This window comes from Somniosus microcephalus, chromosome 3 (genome assembly GCF_052327205.1).
Source record: "Somniosus microcephalus isolate GS21.2 chromosome 3, FLI_Smic_1.0, whole genome shotgun sequence".
Classification (NCBI taxonomy): Eukaryota; Metazoa; Chordata; class Chondrichthyes; order Squaliformes; family Somniosidae; genus Somniosus; species Somniosus microcephalus.
Window position 1 is genome coordinate 328,028,608 of NC_140989.1, and position 20,605 is coordinate 328,049,212.

General features: G+C 43.7%; 1 protein-coding gene across 5 annotated transcripts in view; it reads right to left on the reverse strand.

The window, feature by feature from the left end:
• Nucleotides 1-20,605, reverse strand: part of eif2b3 (eukaryotic translation initiation factor 2B, subunit 3 gamma) — a 156,701-nt gene that overhangs the window by 11,744 nt on the left and 124,352 nt on the right. The window lies entirely within an intron of this gene.

Here is a 20,605-nt window from a genome sequence, read left to right on the forward strand (position 1 = left end):
GGCACACTGAAGGCGGTGTTGGACTTCGTCGTCGACGTCTGCCCTTGTTGACAGTAGGCTCCCGAGGTATGGAAAGTGGTCCACGTTGTCCAAGGCCTTGTCGTGGACTTTGATAATTGGGGGGCAGTACTGTGTGGCGGGGGCAGGTTGGTAGAGGACCTTTGTCTTACGGATGTTTAGTATAAGGCCCATGCTCTCAAACGCTTCGGTGAAGGTGTTGACGATGGTTTGGAGTTTGACCTCCGAGTGAGCGCAGACGCAAGCGTCGTCTGCATACTGTAATTTGACGACAGAGGATGGGACGACCTTGGATCTGGACTGGAGGCAACGGAGGTTGAACAGTTTCCCGTTTGTTCTGTAAATTATCTCCACTCCAGTGGGGAGCTTACTGAGGGTGAGATGGAGCACTGCAGCAAGGAAGATTGAGAAGAGTGTTGGTGCGATGACACAGCTTTGCTTGACCCCGGTTCGTACGTGAATTGGGTCTGTGGTGGAACCGTTGGTCAGGATCACAGCTTGCATGTCGTCGTGAAGCAGGTGGAGGATGGTGACAAACTTTTGAGGGCAGGCAAATTTGAGGAGGACACTCCATAATCCCTCACGGTTGACAGTGTCGAAGGCCTTTGTGAGATCAAAGGCGGTCATGTACAGCGGTTGGTGCTGTTCCCTGCATTTCTCTTGTAATTGACGTGCGGTGAAGATCATGGATTTAGTCCTCATGTAACATTCCATCCAAAATGTTAACCTGTTATTCCCTGTCAGATGCTAGCATGTTGTGTACATGTAGCATTTTAAGTTTTTATTTCAGCTTTCATGCTTTTTAACCCTTTGTCAGAATTCAAGAATTATACCTGAAACGTTAACATGTTTCCTTTCTTTACAGATGCTGCCTGACCTGCTGAGTATTTCCAGCATTTTCTGTTTTTGCTTATTGTGCCCATCCCAAATTACTCAACATAAATTGCTCTATAAAACAGTTCCACGGATAATTCGCTCAACTAATTTCCTGAGTAATCCATAAACTTTCATATATGTCACATTCTATGAACAAAATACACATGAAGCATGTGTACAGTTCAATAAAGGCCTCAACAAACTTGTATTAAAAAGTAATTGCTTCCATCCCTAGCCTTTACTATGTTTGGATGCATAACATATGGTTGGGTGCATCTTTAATACATTTAAAGAAGGGAGTGCCATCATCAACACTCATGTTATTCTAAACCCTTTAAAAAATAATCCTATACTCATTTATGCAGCAACCCTGATGCAAAAATTAAGGGAAAGGTCTCTTAAGCTTCTCTGGTAATGGGATTCTGTAGCTGGCTCCTACAAACTTTGTGAAAATGGGCATGAGTTGATAACATAAAATTACCCACAGTTTTGCACTGAATTGCAGAGTCACTAAACAACGACTTGCATTTATATAGCGCCTTTAACATAGTAAAACGTCACATGGTGCTTCACAGGAATATAGTCAGACAAAAACTGACACTGAGCCAAAGGCCAGCTAACTAAAAGCTTGGTTAAATAAGGAGCTTTAAAGAGTGTCTTGAAGAAGGAGAGAGAGAGATGAGAGGCGGAGAGGTTTAGTGAGGGAATTTCAGATCTTAGGCATGGCTGCCAATGGTGGGGCGAAGGAACTGGGGGATGCACAAGAGGCCAGAGTTGAAGGAACGCAGAGTTCTCAGAGGGTAGTGGGGCTGGAGGAAATTAGAGATAGAGATAAGGAGGGGGAGTGAGAAGTGTAGAAGAGCATGCTAGGAGCAGCACTAGGTGTACATGAAAATGACATGCCAACCTGGTGAAGCTACAATGCAGGATTACATGTATACTAAACAGCAAAAGCAGCATACAGAGATAAGTAATGCCACAACCAACAAATCCCTTTACACCTCCATCCCCCACCAGGACGGCCTGAGGGTGCTCTGCTTCTTCCTTGAACAGAGGCCCAAACAGTCCCCATCCATCACCACCTTCCTCCGCCTGGCTGAACTTGTTCTCGCACTGAACAACTTCCTCCAAATTAAAGGTGTTGCTATGGGAGTCCACATGGGTCCTAGCTATGCCTGCCTTTTTGTGGGATATGTGGAACATTCCTTGTCCCAGTCTACTCAGGTCCCCTCCCTCACCTCTTTTTCCAGTACATTGATGACTGTATTGGTGCCGTTTCCTGCTCTCACCCTGAACTAGAAATTGTTTCGTCATCCAGGGAGCCTTGGCTTTTATGCCGCCTCCCCTGCAGCCACTGAGCAGCCAGAGCTCCCTGGATGACGAAAGAGATAGAGAATATGATGAAGCAGAAAAAGAGCACGTATGACAGATGTCAGGTTGCAAATACATCGGAGAATCAGGCTATATATAGAAAGAAGATCAGAGGAGAAGTGAAAAAGAAAATAAGAGAGGGTATGAGAATAGAATGGCAGCCAACATAAAAGGTAATCCAAAAGTGTTCTATAGGCTTATAAATAGTAAAAGGTAAGAGAGGTGGGGTTAGGGACCAAAAAGGAGACCTATACATGGAGGCAGAGGTTATAGGTGAGGTACTAAACGAGCACTTTGCATCTATCTTCACGAAGAGGATGCTGCCATCGACATAGTAAAGGCAGAGGTAGTGGAGATACTTGATAGGATAAAAATTGATAAAAAGGAGGTATTAGAAAGGCTGGCTGTACTTAAAGTAGATAAGTCACCAGGAGCGGATGGGACGCATCCTAGGATACATAGATACATAGAGATAGGAACAGGAGTAGGCCATTCGGCCCTTCGAGCCTGCTCCGCCATTCAATGAGATCATGGCTGATCTTAGTCTGAGATCATAGCTGATCTTACCAGTTCAGTACCCCGTCCCCGCCTTTTCTCCGTAACCCTTAATCCCCTTAGCCTTCAGAAATATATCCAATTCTCTCTTGAAAATATTTATTGAATTAGCCTTCACAGCCCTCTGTGGCAGGGAATTCCACAGGCTCACCACTCTTTGAGTGAAGAAATTCTTCCTCATCTCTGTTTTAAATGATTTGCCCGCTATTTTTAGACTGTGGCCCCTGGTTCTGTCCTCCCCGGCCATTGGAAACATTCTCTCTGAATTCAGCCTGTCCAGGCCTGCCATAATTTTATATGTTTCGATGAGATCCCCTCTCAATCTTCTAAACTCCAGTGAGTACAAGCCCAAACTATTTAATCTCTCTTCGTAGGTCGTTCCCGCCATTCCAGGTATCAGCCTGGTGAATCGCCGTTGCACTCTTTCCATGGCAAGAACATCCTTCCGCAGATGGGGCGACCAAAACTGTACACAATACTCCAGATGCGGTCTCACCAGCACCTTGTACAGCTGTAGTAAGGTATCCCTATTCCTATACTCGAACCCCCTTGATATGAAGGCCAACATACCATTTGCCTTCTTAATCGCCTGTTGCACCTGCATGCTCTCCTTCAGTGACTGGTGCACAAGAACACCCAGGTCCCTCTGCACTTCCCCATCTCCCAATCTATTGCCATTTAGATAATAATCTACCCTCCTGTTTTTACCCCCAAAGTGGATAACCTCGCATTTATCCACATTATAGTGCATCTGCCACGTATCCGCCCATTCCCCCAACCTGTCCAAATCGCACTGTAGCCTCCTGACATCCTCATCAGAGCCCACCCCTCCTCCTAGTTTAGTGTCGTCAGCGAATTTGGAAATATTGCATCCAATTCCCTGATCCAGATCATTTATATATATTGTGAACAGCTGGGGTCCCAGGACAGATCCTTGCGGCACCCCGCTGGTCACTGCCTGCCACTCCGAAAATGAGCCGTTTATTCCAACTCTCTGTTTTCTATCCGCCAGCCAGTTCTCTATCCACGTTAATACTTTGCCCCCAATCCCATGAGCCTTAATTTTGCATGATAATCTTTTGTGTGGAACCTTATCGAAGGCTTTCTGGAAGTCAAGGTACACCACATCCACTGGCTCTCCCCCATCTATTCTACCAGTTACCTCCTCAAAAAATTCCAGCAGATTAGTCAAACACGATTTACCCTTTGTAAATCCATGTTGACTCTGTCCGATCCTTTCCCCATTTGTCAAGTGCTCCGCTATTTTATCCTTAATAATGGACTCTAGCATTTTGCCCACAACCGATGTAAGGCTTACTGGTCTATAATTCCCTGCTTTCTCTCTACCCCCCTTTTTAAATATTGGGGTAATATTGGATGACAAGGGAATTGAGGGAGGAAATCGTGGAGGTACTGGCCATAATATTCCAATCCTCCTTAGATACGGGAGTGGTGCCAGAGGACAGGAGAATTGCAAATGTTACACCATTGTTCAAAAAAGGGTGTAACGATAAACCCAGCAACTACAGGCCAGTCAGTTTGACCTGTCGTGGGGAAGCTTTTAGAAACAGTAATCAGGGACAAAGTTAAGTCACTTGGACAAGTGTGGATTAATTAAGGAACAGCACGGATTTGTTAAAGGCAAATCATGTTTAACTAACTTGATTGAGTTCTTTGATGAGGTAACAGAGAGGGTTGATGAGGGTAATGCAGTTGACGTAGTGTACATGGATTTCCAAAAGGCGTTCGACAAAGTGCCACATAATAGTCTTGCCAGCAAAGTTGAAGCCCATGGAATAAAAGGGACAGTGGCAGCATGGATACGGAATTGGCTAAGTGATAAGCAACAGAGAGTAGTGGTGAATGATTGTTTTTCGGACTGCAGGAAGGTATATCGTGGTGTTCCCCAGGGGTCGGTTCTAGGACCACTGCTTTTCTTGATATATATTAATGACTTGGACGTGGGTGTACAGGGCACAATTTCAAAATTTGCAGATGACACAAAACTTGGAAGTATAGTGAACAGTGAGGAGGAGAGTGATAGACTTCAGGAAGACATAAGACAGGCTGGTGAAATGGGCAGAAATGTGGCAGGTGAAATTTAATGCAGAAAAGTGTGAAATGATACATTTTGGCGGAAAGAATGAGGAGAGGACATATAAACTAAATGGTACAATCCTGAAGGGGGTGCACGGAGAGAGAGACCTGGGGGTATGTGTGCACAAATCGTTGAAGGTGGCAGGGCAAGTTGAGAAAGCAGTTAAAAAGGCTTATGGGATCCTGGGCTTCATAAATAGAGGTACAGAGTACAAAAGTGTGGAAATTATGATGATCCTGTATAAAACACTGGTTCGGCACCAACTGGAGTGCTGTGTCCAATTCTGGGCACCACACTTTAGGAAGGATGTGAAGGCCTTAGAGAGGGTGCAGAAAAGATTTAGGAGAATGATTTCAGGAATGAGGGACTTCAGTTACATTGATAGACTGGAGCAGCTGGGGTTGTTCTCCTTGGAGCAGAGAAGATTGAGAGGAGATTTAATAGAGGTGTTCAAAATCATGAGGGGTCTGGACAGAGTAGATAGAGGAAAACTGTTCCCATTGGCAGAAGGGTTGAGAACCAGAAGACACAGTTTTAAGGTGATTGGCAAAAGAACCAAAGGCGACGTAAGAAAAAACAGCCTCCATTCAGCGAATCATCCTCCACCATTTCCGCCAAATCCAGCGTGATCTCACCACCAAACACATCTGCCCCTCCCATACCCTTTCAGCATTCCGAAGGGACAGTTCCCTCCGTGACACCCTGGTCCACTCCTCACTCACCCCCAACACCCCCCTCTCCTTTCCCACGGCACCTTTCTGTGCAAGTGCAGGAGATGCAACATTTGCCCTTTTAACTCCTCCCTTCCCACCATCCAGGGCCCAAAACACTCCTTTCAGGTGAAACAGTGATTTACTTGTACTTCTTTCAATTTAGTATACTGTATTCGCTACTCACGATGCGGTCTCCTCTACATTGAGGAGACCAAATGCAGATTGGGTGACTGCTTTGCGGGGCACCTCCATTCACTCCGCAAATGTGACCCCGAGTTTCCGGTCGCCTGTCACTGAATTCTCTGCTCCACTCCTACTCTGACCTCTCCGTCCTTGGCCTCCTACACGGTTCCAACAAAGCTCAATGTAAGTTCGAGGAACAGCACCTCATCTTTTGATTAGGCACATTACAGCCTTCTGGACTCAACATCAGGTTCAACAATTTCAGATCATCACCTCTGCCCCCATTTTTTCCAGACAGCAACTGTTGATTCTGCCATTCCCATTTACACCTCTTCTAGACCCAACTTTTGTTTCTTTACTTGTCCCATTACCATCTCCTTTTGCCTTGTACAATTATACCTTTTGTCATTTAATCTCTCCTACTTTCCACACTATCAGACCTTCCTTTTTGTTCTTTCCTCCCCTCCCCCCTACACTTGCTTAAAATCGGTTTTATCTCTAACTTTTTCCAGTTCTGATGAAAGGTCATCGACCTGAAACATTAACTGTTTCTCTCTTCACAGATGCTGCCTGACCCGCTGAGTATTTCCAGCATTTTCTGTTTTTATTTCAGATTTCCAGCATCCGCAGTATTTTGCATTTGTAATTAAAAAACGGTACCTTTTCAAACATTTTATGTAGACTTCAAGCACAATTTTTTAAAGTTGTTAAGGTATTAGAAATTAGTGCTGTGCTAGTAAACAGTTCTCAAAAAATAAGCAAAATTACCTGCGTGCACAGATGCTATCAGTATTTATTCTCTCTCAGTCCCAGGCAGACAGATCAGCTCCTTGCTGCACCAGCAACAGCTGATGAATAGTTTATTTTGCCACTATTGCTAAATGGAAGACTCAGCTATTTAAGTGCCAGCTTCTGGGATGGGAGCACAGGGATTGACATCTGAACTGTGGACCACCAAATAAGTCAAATACCAACCCCCCCACCCCCAACCTGGAACCAATTACTAGTGGTATACGCTCCCCTGCCTCCCAAGTAAACAAACAATTTTGGTAGAGCACAGAGCCAACACAGTGCACAAGCATGTCTCTGCCCCCATTCTCTCTCACTGTGGATATGTTTATTATCTATTCATCATTTATTCGGCAAATTCTGAGAGCGAGAGTGAAAAACACAAATTTTTCTGAGTTTTCCAAAAAAACACCCTTAAGACTTTCTTTAACCTTTAAAATACATGTGACTTTTTTTTTAATTAGTGAGCTTTATATAAGGTCTGGTGACTGCACTGTGTGAAAAGCTAGGTAAACAGGTGATATAAGTCACAGAGTGGTCTGCACAGAGTGGGATTAAAATGGAGTGTAATTAAACGGTGTTTTATTTGGGAATTTGGAAAGAGTGGAAATTCGGAGAAGAGGGGGAAGGAGTTGCTGCTTTTTGCTTACTCTACTTGTAGTGCTTTGTGTTACAAGTAGATATTTAATTTCAGTACCCATTACTTAATCTAGATCAAATAAGTAGTCAAGAAACTACACTGTAAACTAAGTTACCTAATTACGAATTTAATTAAATAAAACAAGGTCATACAGGGATGGCAGTGCGGTGGTGTGCCGCAACAGCAGCATGTGGGAGTTTGTGGAGAGCATTGTGATCCCGGACAACCACGTTTGCAGTAAGTGCCTGCATCTTGAGGAACTTCAGCTCAGAGTTTTTGAGCTGGAGTCTGAGGTGCAGACATTGAGGGGCATCAGGGAGGGGGGGAGTTACCCGGACACATTGATCCAGGAGGCAGTCACACCCCTTAGGTTAGGTAGTGGTCAGGGACAGGAGGGTGTGATTCTTCCTCTTAGGCAGTCTCTCGGAACCAAGGATGACTTGCTTCCACATTAAAAAATGAGTTCTCAGGTGACTGATGAGTCCAATGCGGGACCTACAGTCTCTGTCACAGGTGGGGCAGATGGTGGTTGAAGGGGCGGGTGGGTGGGGTGCTTGGGTTGACGTGCGCTCCTTGCGCTTGGCTTCCGCTTGCTCCTGGCAAAGAGACTCGAGGTGTTCGGCGCCTTCCCGGATGCTTCTCCTCCACTTTGTGCGGTCTTGGGCCAGGGATTCCCAGGTGTCGGTGGGGATGTTACACTTTTTCAAGGAGGCTTTGAGGGTGTCCTTGAAGCGTTTCCTCTGCCCACCTGGGGCACTCTTGCCGTGCTGGAGCTAAGAGTAGAGCGCTTGTTTTAGGAGTCTCGTATCGGGCATGCGGACAATGTGACCCATCCATTGGAGCTGATTGAGCGTGGTCAAAGCTTCGATGCTGGGGATGTTAGCCTGAGCAAGAACACGGACGTTGGTGCGCCTATCCCGCCAATGGATTTGCAGGATCTTGCGGAGGCAGCATTGGTGGTACCTCTCCAGTGCTTTGAGGTGCCTGCTGTACATGGTCCATGCATATAGCAGGGCGGGTATCACTGCTGCTCTGTAGGCCATGAGCTTAGTGCCAGGTTTGAGGTCCTGGTCTTCAAACACTCTCTTCCTCAGGCGACCGAAGGCTGCACTGGCACACTGAAGGCGGTGTTGGACTTCGTCGTTGACGTCTGCCCTTGTTGACAGTAGGCTCCTGAGGTATGGAAAGTGGTCCACGTTGTCCAAGGCCTTGTCGTGGATCTTGATAATCGGGGGGCAGTACTGTGTGGCGGGGGCAGGTTGGTAGAGGACCTTTGTCTTACGGATGTTTAGTATAAGGCCTATGCTCTCATACGCTTCAGTGAAGGTGTTGACGATGGTTTGGAGTTCGACCTCCGAGTGAGCGCAGACGCGAGCGTCGTCTGCATACTGTAATTCGACGAGAGGATGGGGCGACCTTGGATCTGGAGGAGGCGACGGAGGTTGAACAGTTTCCCATTTGTTCTGTAAATTATCTCCACTCCAGTGGGGAGCTTACTGAGGGTGAGATAGGGCATTGCAGCAAGGAAGATCGAGAAGAGCGTTGGTGCGATGACACAGCCTTGCTTGACCCCGGTTCGTACGTGAATTGGGTCTATGGTGGAACCGTTGGTCAGGATCACGGCTTGCATGTCGTCGTGAAGCAGGCGGTGGATGGTGACAAAATTTTGAGGGCAGCCGAATTTGAGGAGGACACTCCATAATTCCTCACGGTTGACAGTGTCGAAGGCCTTTGTGAGATCAAAGAAGGCCATGTACAGCGGTTGGTGCTGTTCCCTGCATTTCTCTTGTCATTGATGTGCGGTGAAGACCATGTCCACTGTGCTCCTTAGTGGGCAAAATCCGCATTACGATTCTGGGAGGAGCTCTTTGGCCACTGGGAGAAGGCGATTGAGGAGGATTCTTGCGATGACTACAAGAAGGGTGTGACTACAACTCAGGCAGGTAAGGGGACCCCAGGTGCAGTGCTGGAGGAGCCTCAGCCTTTGCCCTTGTCCAACAGGTATGAGGTTCTTGCTGCCTGTGTAGATGAGGGAAAAGCCTGCAGGATGGATGAGCAAACTGACCATGGCACCATGCTGCAGGAGGCCACTCAAGTGGGGGAAGGGAAAGGGAATATAGTTGTGGTAGGGGATAGTATAGTCAGGGAGATAGATACTGTTCTCTGCAGCCGCGACCGAGAGTTCTGAAGGTTGTGTTGCCTGCCAGGGTTAAAGATATCTCCTAGCGGCTGGTGGAGAACTTGGCGTGGGAGGGGGAGGATCCAGTTGTCGTGGTCCACGTAGGAACTAACGACATAGGTAGAACTAGGAATGAGGGTCTGCTGAGGGAGTTTGAGGAGCTAGGATCCAAATTAAAAAGCAGAACCTCAAATAATAATAAAAACTGGATTGTTACCTGAGCCACAAGCAAATTGGCATTGGGACAAACAGATTAGATGTTTAAATGCATGGCTCAAGGAGTGGTGTGGGAGGAAGGGGTTTCAGTTAATGGGGCACTGGCACCAGTACTGGGGAAAGAGGGAGTTGTTCCGTTGGGACAGGCTCCACTTAAACCAGGCTGGGACCAGTGTCCTGGCGAACCGACTAACTAGTAATGAAGGGGCGGTGGGGGGATTCAGGAAAGAGTAAATTTAAAAGCAGCGAGAGAAATGTCAAGGCTCTAGAGCAGAGTAGAGTTTTGGGAAAAAATAAGCAGAGTGGGTCAGGAAGGGGCAGAGAGAGTAACAAAGGTAATAAGGCATCAGTGACTAAGGTGACATCAGGGAAAAATAGAAATAAGTCAGAGCTAAAGGCACTATATCTGAATGCGTGAAGCATTCGCAACAAAATAGATGAATTAATAGTGCAGATGGAAATTATATAGGTTTGATCTAATAGCCATTACAGAGATGTGGTTGCAACTTGGTCAAGGTTGGGAACTAAATATTCCAGGATACTTAACTTTTAGAAGAGATAGGCAAAATGGAAAAGGAGGAGGGGCAGCCCTGATAAGAAAGGACGGGATAAAGACAGTCGAGAGAAAGGATCTTAGCTCTGAAAATCAAGTAGTAGAATCAGTTTGGGTCAGAAAACATTGGTGGGAGTAGTTTATAGGCCCCCAAACAGTAGTTGTAATGTAGGGCAGAGTATAAATCAGGAAATTAGAGGTGCATGTAACAAGGGTAATACAGTAATCAAGGGGGACTTTAATCTACATACAGACTGGGCAAACCAAATTTGCAGTAACAGTGTGGAGGACGAATTCATGGAATGTATGCAAGATAGCTTTCTAGATCAGTATGTTGAGGAACCAACTAGGGAACAGGCTATTTTAGATCTAGTATTGTGCAACGAGAAAGGGTTAATTAATAACCTTGTAGTAAAGGGGCCTTTAGCAAAGAGTGACCATAATATGATAGAATTTTATATTGAGTTTGAAACTGATTTAGTTAAATCTGAAACTAGGGTCATAAATCTAAGCAAAGCAAACAACATAGGAGTGAGGGGCAAGTTGGCTAAGGTAGATTGGGAAACTACATTAAAAGGTATGACGGTAGAGAAGCAATGGCTAGCATTTAAAGCATTAATACATAATTTATAACAAATACACATTCCTTTAAGGCACAAAAACCCCACAGAAAAGTGGTCCAACCGTGGCTAACAAGAGAAGTTAAAGATAGTATTAGATCAAAGGAAGAGGCTTATAATATTGCCAACAAGAGTAGTAAGCCTGAGGATAGGGAGGATTTTAGAATTCAGCAAAGGAGGACCAATAAATTGATAAAGAAAGGGAAAATAGAATGTGAGAGTAAACTAGCGAGACACATAAAAACAGACTGTAAAAGCTTCTATAGTATGTTAAAAGGAAAAGATTAACAAAAGTAAATGTGGGTTCCTTACAGGCCGAGACAGGAAAAATTATAATGGGAAATAAGGAAATGGCAGAGAAATTAAACGAGCATTTTGTGTCTGTCTTCACGGAAGACACAAAAAACATCTCGGATGTTTGCAAGGGTCTAGCGAGAATGATGAACTGAAAGAAATTAGTATTAAGTAAAAAAAAAAATAGTACTAGAGAAATTAATGGGACTGAAAACCGATAAATCCCCTGGATCTGATGGCCTACATCCTGGGGTTTTGAAAGAGGTGGCTATACAGATAGTGGATGCACTGGTTGTCATTTTCCAAAATTCCATAGATTCTAGAGCGGTTCCCGCGGGTTGGAAGGTAGCAAATGTAATCCCACTTTTTAAGAAAGGAGGGAGAGAGAAAACGGGAAACTGCAGACCAGTTAGCCTGACATCAGAGTCATAACATAACAGCACAGAAAGAGGCCATTCAGCCCATCGAGTCCGTGCCGGCTCTCGTAGGGCAATCCAGTCAGTCCCATTCCCCCGCTCTATCCCTGTAGCCCTGCAAGTTTATTTTTCTCAAGTGCCTATCCAGTCTCCCCTTGAAAACATTGAGTGTCTCCGCTTCCACCACTTCCGTCGGCAGTGAGTTCCAGGTCCTCACCACTCACTGCGTAAAAAAGTTTTCCTCACGTCCCCCCTGTATCTCTTGCCCCAAACCTTAAATCCGTGTCCCCTAGTCCTTGTACCATCAACTGGTGAGAACAGCCTTTCCCGTCTAGCCTATCCAAATGTCATAATCTTGTACACCTCTATCAAATCACCCCTCAACCTCCTTTGCTCTAATGAAAACAAATCCAGCTTCTCCAACCTGTCCTTGTAGCGAAGATCCCCCATCCCCGGAACCATTCTGGTAAATCTCCTCTGCACCCGCTCAAGGGCCTTCACATCCTTCCTAAAGTGTGGTGACCAGAACTGAACACAATACTCCAGTTGTGGCCTAACCAGCGCTTTATAAAGGTTCAGCATAATTTCTCTACTTTTGTACTCAATACCTCTATTTATGAAGCCCAAGATCCCATATGCTTTGTTAACCACTCTCTCAATATGTCCTGCCACCTTCAGGGACCTATGCACATTAACACCCAGGTCCCTTTGTCCCTGCACACTCTTTAAAACTGTGCCATTAAGTGTATATTGCCTCTCCCTGTTCCTTCTGCCAAAATGCATCACCTCACACTTCTCTGCATTAAATTCCATCTGCCCATTCTGCTAGCCTTTCTAGGTCCTGTTGCAGTCGATTGGAATCATCCTCACTGTTTGCCACACCCCCAAGTTTGGTGTCATTGGCAAATTTAGAAATTCTACTCTGTATTCCAATATCCAGGTCATTTATATGTATCAAAAAAAGCAGTGGCCCCAGCACTGACCCTTGGGGAACACCACTGTCTACCATCCTCCAGTCTGAAAAACAGCCATTCACCACAACTCGCCGTTTTCTGTCCTTAAGCCAATTCCTTATTCAAGCTGCCACTGACCCACCTATTCCATGAGCCTCAATTTTGTTAACGAGCTTTCTGTGGTACTTTGTCAAACACCTTCTGAAAATCCATGCAGACAACATCCATTGCATTCCCTTCTTCAATCCTCTCTGTTACTTCATTAAAAAATTTAATTAGATTAGTCAAACACGATCTGCCTTTTACAAATCAGTGTTGGCTTGCCTTAATTAGCTTAAACCTCTCCAAGTGCCCGTTAATTTTTTCCTTGATTATTGTTTCTAAAACTTTACCCACCACTGATGGTAAACTGTAGTTACTAGGATTGTCCTTATGCCTTTTCTTGAACAATGGTGTCACATTTGCCACTTTGCAATCCTCAGGCACCTCCCCCGCATCTAGGGAAGATTGGAAAATTATGGCAAGCCTTTCTGCTATCTCCTCCCCCAATTCCCTTAGTAACCTGGGATGCAAGCCATCTGGACCAGGTGACTTGTCCACTCTAAGCATACCCAGCCGTTCTAGTACATCCTATCAATTTTTACCCCTTCCATTGCTTCTACCTTCTACTGATATTTTGTCAGCATCCACCTCCTTAGTAAACACCGATACAAAGTACTCATTGAGTATTCTAACCTTGCCCTGCGGCTCTAAGCATATATCACCTTCTTTGTGTCTAATAGGCCTCACCCTGCCTCTTGCTACCCGCTTACTGTTTACATGCCGGTAGAAGATTTTTGGGTTCCCTTTTATGTTCTACTCTCAGTCTCTCTTTGACAATCTTATTTTCATCTTCACATCCCCTCTCAACTGATTGTATTTGTTTTGGTTCTCCCTTGAAGAATTCACCTGACATGCATCATACGCCCTTTTTTTTTTGTTTCATCATCTTCTCCATCTCCCTCGTCATCCAAGGAGCCCTTGCTTTGGTTCCCTTACCCTTCCCTCTTGTTGGAATGTACCTAGCCTGTACTTGGAACATCTCCTTAAAGATCAATAGTAGGGAAAATGCTAGAATCTATTAGTATGGATGTAGTAATAGGGCACTTAGAAAATAATAATACGATTGGGCAGAGTCAACACGGATTTATGAAAGGGAAATCGTGTTTGACGAATCTGTTAAGAGTTTTTTGAGGTTGTAACTAGCAGGATAGATAAGGGGGAACCAGTGGATGTGGTATATTTGGATTTTCAGAAGGCATTCGATAAGGTGCCACACAAGAGGTTATTAAACAAAATTAGGACTCATGGGATTGGGGGTAATATACTAGCATGGATTGAGGATTGGTTAACAGACAGAAAAGAGAGTAGGAATAAACGGGTCATTTTCGGATCGGCAGGCTGTAACTAGTGGAGTACCGCAAGGATCAGTGCTTGGGCCTCAGCTATTCACAATCTATATCAATGATTTGGATGAGGGGACCAAATGTAATATATTCAAGATTGCTGATGATACAAAGCTGGGTGGGAATGTAAGTTCTGAGGAGGATGCAAAGAAGCTTCAGGGGGATATGGACAAGCTAAGTGAGTGGGCAGGAACATGGCAAATGGAAAATAACGTGGAGAAATGTGAAGTTATCCACTTTGGTAGGAAAAATAGAAAAGCAAGAGTATTTTTTAAAATGGTGAGAGATTGGAAAATGTTGGTGTTCAGAGGGACCTGGGTGTCCTTGTACATGAATCACTGAAAGTTAACATGCAGGTACAGCAAGCAATTAGGAAAGAAAATGGTATGTTGGCCTTTATTACAAGAGGATTTGAGTATAAGAGTAAAGACGTCTTACTGCAATTATAAAGGGCCCTGGTGAGACCACACCTGGAGTATTGTGGACAGTTTTGGTCTCCTTATCTAAGGAAAGATATACTTGCCATAGAGGAAGTGCAACAAAGGTTCACCAGGCTGATTCCTGGGATGGGGGATTGTCCTATGAGGAGAGATCGAGTAGACTAGGCCTATATTCTCTGGAGTTTAGAAGAATGAGAGGTGATCTCATTGAAACATACAAAATTCTTACAGGGCTTGACAGGGTAGATGCAGGGAGGGTGTTTCCCCTGGTTGGGGAGTCTAGAACCAGGGGTCACAGTCTCAGAATAAGGGGTCGGCCATTTAGGACTGAGATGAGGAGAAATTTCTTCACTCAGAGGGTGGTGAATCTTTGGAATTCTCTACCCGCAGAGGGCTGTGGAGGCTCAGTCGTTGAGTATATTCAAGACAGAGATCGATAGATTTTTGGATATTAAGGGAATCAAAGGATATGGGAATAGTGCAGGAAAGTAGAGTTGAGATAGAAGATCAGCCACGATCTTACTGAATGGCGGAGCAGGCTCGAGGGGCCAAATGACCTACTCCTGCTACTATTTCTTATGTCTATTTAAATAAATTAAATGTGAAACGTTAGACCATTCCAGAAAAGAACTTAATATTAAACGTCAATATACAGCTTCCCTGAAGGCCTAGTGGATAAGAGCATCTAAGTCATAAAGACCTGAAGGTCCTAGGTTCAATTCCAGGTCAACACTGATTTAGCCATAGCTGCGGCACTATAACTGACTTCAACAATCCCAAGCTAGGGAGAAAAAATGACTCAGGATTCCCACTCTTGATCGCTATCCTTTGACCATTGCTGGAAGGTTTGTATGAGACATTAGCTAAGAATAGTATTGCTCAGATGCAATAAGTCCAGGGATGAATAGTCGGGTTGACACTCATTGTTTAGTCTCATACATAAATAGCTATTTGGGTGAGGTCTTGGAGACTGCTGGTAAGCTAGGGAACCATATTCCTGCAAGAATCAGCACCTTCACTGGAGGAGAGGAGAAAAATTGGAAAAATAAAATAAAAAGCTTCACCATAAAATTTAGAATAATCTGTAAATTACTACTTAATTAACACTGCAATTGCATTGCAAATCATTAATCTTTTAGTGTGAGCACTCCAACAACATGGAAAGTACCGAGACCCACCATCAACATAACAAAAATAGACTCAAGGCTGAAGTTCAGAATATCATAGAAAAACTCCTTGGCTAACGTCACTCAGTGCATCAGTGTCACTGATTACGTAAGATGTTTTTCAGGCAATTGATGGTTACTTACTTTCTCTTTAGTTACAGTGTTGTGGCAACAATATGCCATAAAGCTTCAAAGTGTGTCCCATATCATATTAGTGACATTTCTAATCCCTAACAGTGTGGCTTCTCACAATGAATTTATCAGTTTTATGTTGACTAAAAATTGCACGAAGGTTGTTTTGTGTAAGGAAAGATGGTATTGACTGGATTAGAAATGACAAAGGCAGTCCAGTCAACAAAGGGCTAAGTTCTTACCCACAGTGCCGCTTAGATCTCAACACCTCAAATTAGTGTTAACTAATTTGCTAGAGAGGATCTGATATTTCCTAGGCACTGGGATTGGACAATTAGAATAACTCAATGTTCCATCACATAGTTGCATTTACGAGATCGTCCGTCGAGTCCCATATTCCATTTCTTTTATTATGTAAATCAATGACACTGGTGCACTCAGTGACACGAACAAGGAGTGTCTATCCCAATGTTTCTTTCTGCTCCTATACATTCCTATAATTGTTTATCAAAATGGATGATGGTAATCCTACTCCCTTATGCAATATTGCCAATTCCAAATTGTGCAAGATTAAACAATTATTAAAAATCATGGGTTTTGATTTATACATTAGAACAGTGACTATACTTCAAAAAGTGCTTCATTGGTTGTAGAGTGTTTTGGGATGTCCTGAAGTTGTGAAAGGCGCTATTTAAATGCTAGGTTTTCTTTCTTTATAAAGTTCTTGGGTAGCCAAGTGACAAGAACCACACTGCTTTCCCCATTTACATTTTCATGTAATTGATAATTTCTCCTATATATTTTTCCTTTATTGGCAATTATTACACACTTTTAATTTTTTGATTACATCCTCAAATTTTCTAGTGCTTGGGGAACAGTGTACTGGGTATCTGATGGTCAGTGGGACACAGGAGAGAGAAGAAAAAAATTCAGACAGCAAATGTGGATAGAGAAGAGATGGCAAAGGGTGGAGAGGAGGGAGAGAGGAAAAAGAACTAACATGATGGCAAGAGAGAGGCAAGAAAGAGAGAGTGATGAGAGAGAAAAACTGTTTTGTTTAAAGTTTCTAATGGCCAATTCATGAATGCTACCTACCTCTGTGGTTACTTGATGCCTGTGTGTGTGGTTGGAGTCTCAAAAGTTAGAGGTTTTATTGTTTTAAAAAATAGCTTTTGAATTGTTTTAGCATTTTTAAAAAGGGTAGTTGATCATATAAACTCATCAGTGAGAGAGAAATATCCAACATCCGAGATGAATGACTCCGATAATAACTATGTCCTCCCAAAACTATTTCATTGGAAGGGGGAGACCTCCCTGGACACAGCTATGTTTTTATGCGTACAGTGGAACACAACTTATGCCTACTTTTTAGCTCAAAAACTATTTGCACAACAGCACTGAGTGGAAACTCTGCCCAATAGAAATGTGATGGAAGGGAACGTATCAGCTAAATTAAGTTCAAGATATGGAGTGTAGAGGAGAACTCAGTACAAGCTGGTGAAGTCAAAAGCTCCTACAGCACTGCTCTCGTCCCCCAATATCTCATTTTCCTTTCTATATACATTACTTATAGATATCACACACTGGATACAAATTAAGCAAATGTGTTGAGTGAGGGCGAGTGCAGACAAAGGGGTCTTAGCACAGATATGATGCACAGCAAAGTTTTGGACAAGTTGGAGCGTGTGTTGGGTGGAGCTCAGGAAACCAGTGAGGAGAACATGGGGAAAGTCAAGTTTGGAGTGATGAAAGCAGCAGCAGTGGGGATGAGATAGGAGCCCAGAAATCCAATGGTGCTATTATGCCACCAGAAATACATTTGGCAGAACTTTCATCTGCTGTTAACCCCACCCCAAACCCTGGGAATGGAGTCAGTTACACCGGCAGTGGCAGAAGAGAGGAGTTTTCCTTAAGTTGCCAATAGAAACTTGGAGCGGCACCCTACCACCCAAGATGGGGAGAAATAGGCCATTCAGGCCAAAAGGGACCAGATTAAAAAAATGTATTTTTGGAATCCCTCAACATTTGATTCCTGTTACAAGAGCAATCAATTTACAATACCACAATGTTACACCAGGACCATAATGGGGTCAGCTGAAAAAAGGAGGTGGGGTTACCTGTGTGCATTGCCAATCTGGTGTACAAATCAATAGATTTTACAGCATTTATGCCTCCTTATGACTATAATTTTTAAGTTGGAGCCAACTTTACACATCAATTCTGTAGTAGTGAAAGTATGTAATTAAATGAGAAAAATACACGTTAGTGAAATGAAGTCCAAACCTATGAATTATAAAGAAGCAGAGAGAAAGCAAGGAATAAAAAACATGTGCTAATTACAACTTTTTACTTCCTTTTCTGATTTTTTTTTGGTAAAGGCTGTTTACACAAAAAAAAAGGTGCACTTCAATGAAACAATTTGAATTAATTACAGATCTAAACATTTCTTTAAACATGTTAGTTCAGGGTTATACTATAGCTCTGTGATCAAACACAGCCACTGTGGAGACTTTTCTTTGAATACAGCCAAGCAGGCTTGTATGACTCTTTGCAAGTTGCACATTGTTTATTGATCCTCCTTTTAAACAGCAATTATGGCTGTGGGTGGGCTAGGGCAGAAGATGTAATTATGATACTAAATTGCTGTATATTAGTCATTTTTTTTGTAATTTTGGCACGGATAGTGAAAAGTTCTGTTTGGATAACAATTTTTTTAATTCATTCACAGGATGAGGGCGCCACTGGCAAGGCCAGCATTTATTGCCCATTCCTAATTGCCCGAGAAGGTGGTGGTGAGCTGCCTTCTTGAACTACTGCAGTCCGTGTGCTGAAGGTACTCCCACAGTGCTCTAAAGTAGCAAGTTCCACGATTTTGACCTAGCAACGATGAAAGAACGGCAATATATTTCCAAGTCAGGATGGTGTGTGACTTGGAAGGGAACTTGGAGGTGGTGATGTTCCCATGTGCCTACTGCCCTTGTCCTTCTAGGTGGTAGAGGTCACGGGTTTGGAGGAACTGTCAAAGAAGTCTTGCCGAGTTGCTGCAGTGCATCTTGTAGATGGTACACACTGCAAACACGGTGTACTGGTGGTGGAGGGAATGAATGTTTAAGGTAGTGGATGGGGTGCCAATCAAGCGGGCTGCTTTGTCTTGGATGGTGATGCTAGCAAAATCAATCATCTGAACAATGTACATATACTTAGAAAAACAATAAAAAGGACAAAGTTTCCACTAAATTGTAAGGTGCTACTTCTGTGGTTTCTCTCTCCCAAATCAAGCCTGCATAAAATCTAATCAATGTCTACTTATGTATAAAAGGCAATTTGGTGAAGTTGACTTTCAACTACTTCTCAGGTAAATAGACCAGAACTGGAGATGTCAATATTGAGAATCTTAAAGGATGGGTAGCTATAGGGATAAATATTCTAAATATTAAGTATTTTTCCCTGGATATGTTCAAATTGTTTGGCAGGGAGTTCCAGGATTCTGACTCAGCTGCAATAAAGGAATGATGATATACGTCCAAGTCAGGATGGTGTGTGACTTGGAGGGGAACTTGGACGTAATGGTATTCCCACGCACCTGCTGACCTTGTCATTCTAAGTGTTGGGGGTCACAGGTTTGGGAGGTGCCTTGGCGAGTTGCAGCAGTGCATCTTGTAGATAGTACACACTGCAGCCGTGGTACACCAGTAGTGGAGGGGGTAGATGTTTAGGCTAGCGGATGAAGTCCCAATCAAGCAGACTGCTTTGTCCTGGATGGTGTCGAGCTTCTTGAGTGCTATTGCAGCTGCACCCATCTAGGCAAGTGGAGAGTATTCCTTCACACTCCTGACTTGTACCTTGTAGATGGTGGAGAGGTTTTGGGCAGTCAGGAGGCGAGCCACTCACCGCAGAATACCCAGCCTCTGACCTGCTAAAGTAGCCATGGCATTTATGTGGCTGGATTAGTTGAGTTTCTTGTCAATTGTGATCGCCATAATGTTGATGGTGTGGTATTCGATGATGGAAATGTCATTGAATGGCAAGGGGAAGCAGTTAGGTTCTGTCTTGTTAGAGATGGTCATTGCCTGGCACTTGTGGTGCAAATGTTACATGCCACTATAATGGGCTCTGGAGTCAATGTTGAGGACTGGGGAAAGTAAAGAGTCAACCACAATGGTGTGTGACCGGAGTCACACATAGGCCAGGCTAGAGGTCGTCAGCAAGTTTCCTTCCCTAAAGGACATTAGCAAACCAGTTGGGTTTTTGAAACACTCCAGCAGCTTCATGGTAATTTTGACTGATACCAGCTTTTCTTTTCACTCAGCAAGTGAAGAACTAACAAGTGGCTCCTTAATACCACTCGTTAGTCCTTCATTTGCTGAATAAATCAGTGAAAGGGTTCTTGACTGCCAATATTTCCATAAATAAATTTCCATCTCATTTAATAAATTACAAGAATGAAAATGGATATGGAAATATTAGGGCAACTTGTTCCATTTGCAAGGGCAAAAGTGTCCCCGATTCCATCATGTGTAGACATCTGCCTCAATGTTATCTTAAATACGCTTTTATTTGATAAATTCCTGCCTCCAACATTTCAAAATATATTCTTATTTTCTGCTTCTTTTTAGGCTCCCTGGGTTATACCTCAAACAAGGCAACCTCTGCCTCTGTCAGTACCAGAGAATGATTTGAGGTCATACTCTACGGTGAAGCATCTGACCTTTTTTCGATAGCTATCTTTGATGGTATTGTCAAGGGTAGGGGAATAATAGTCTTCTGGGGGAAATGCAAACCTCTGTCTTGCAACTCTGGCACAGAGTATCAGAGTGCCATTATGCAACCGGGAAGGTTTAAAAAAATAAAAATTAAAAAAAACTTTTTTGCTAGCTGGCCAACTTTCCTGACTATCAGGCATTAGTGGTATAGTCAGGCCGCCTCAGAATTGTGATCTCATCCTGTA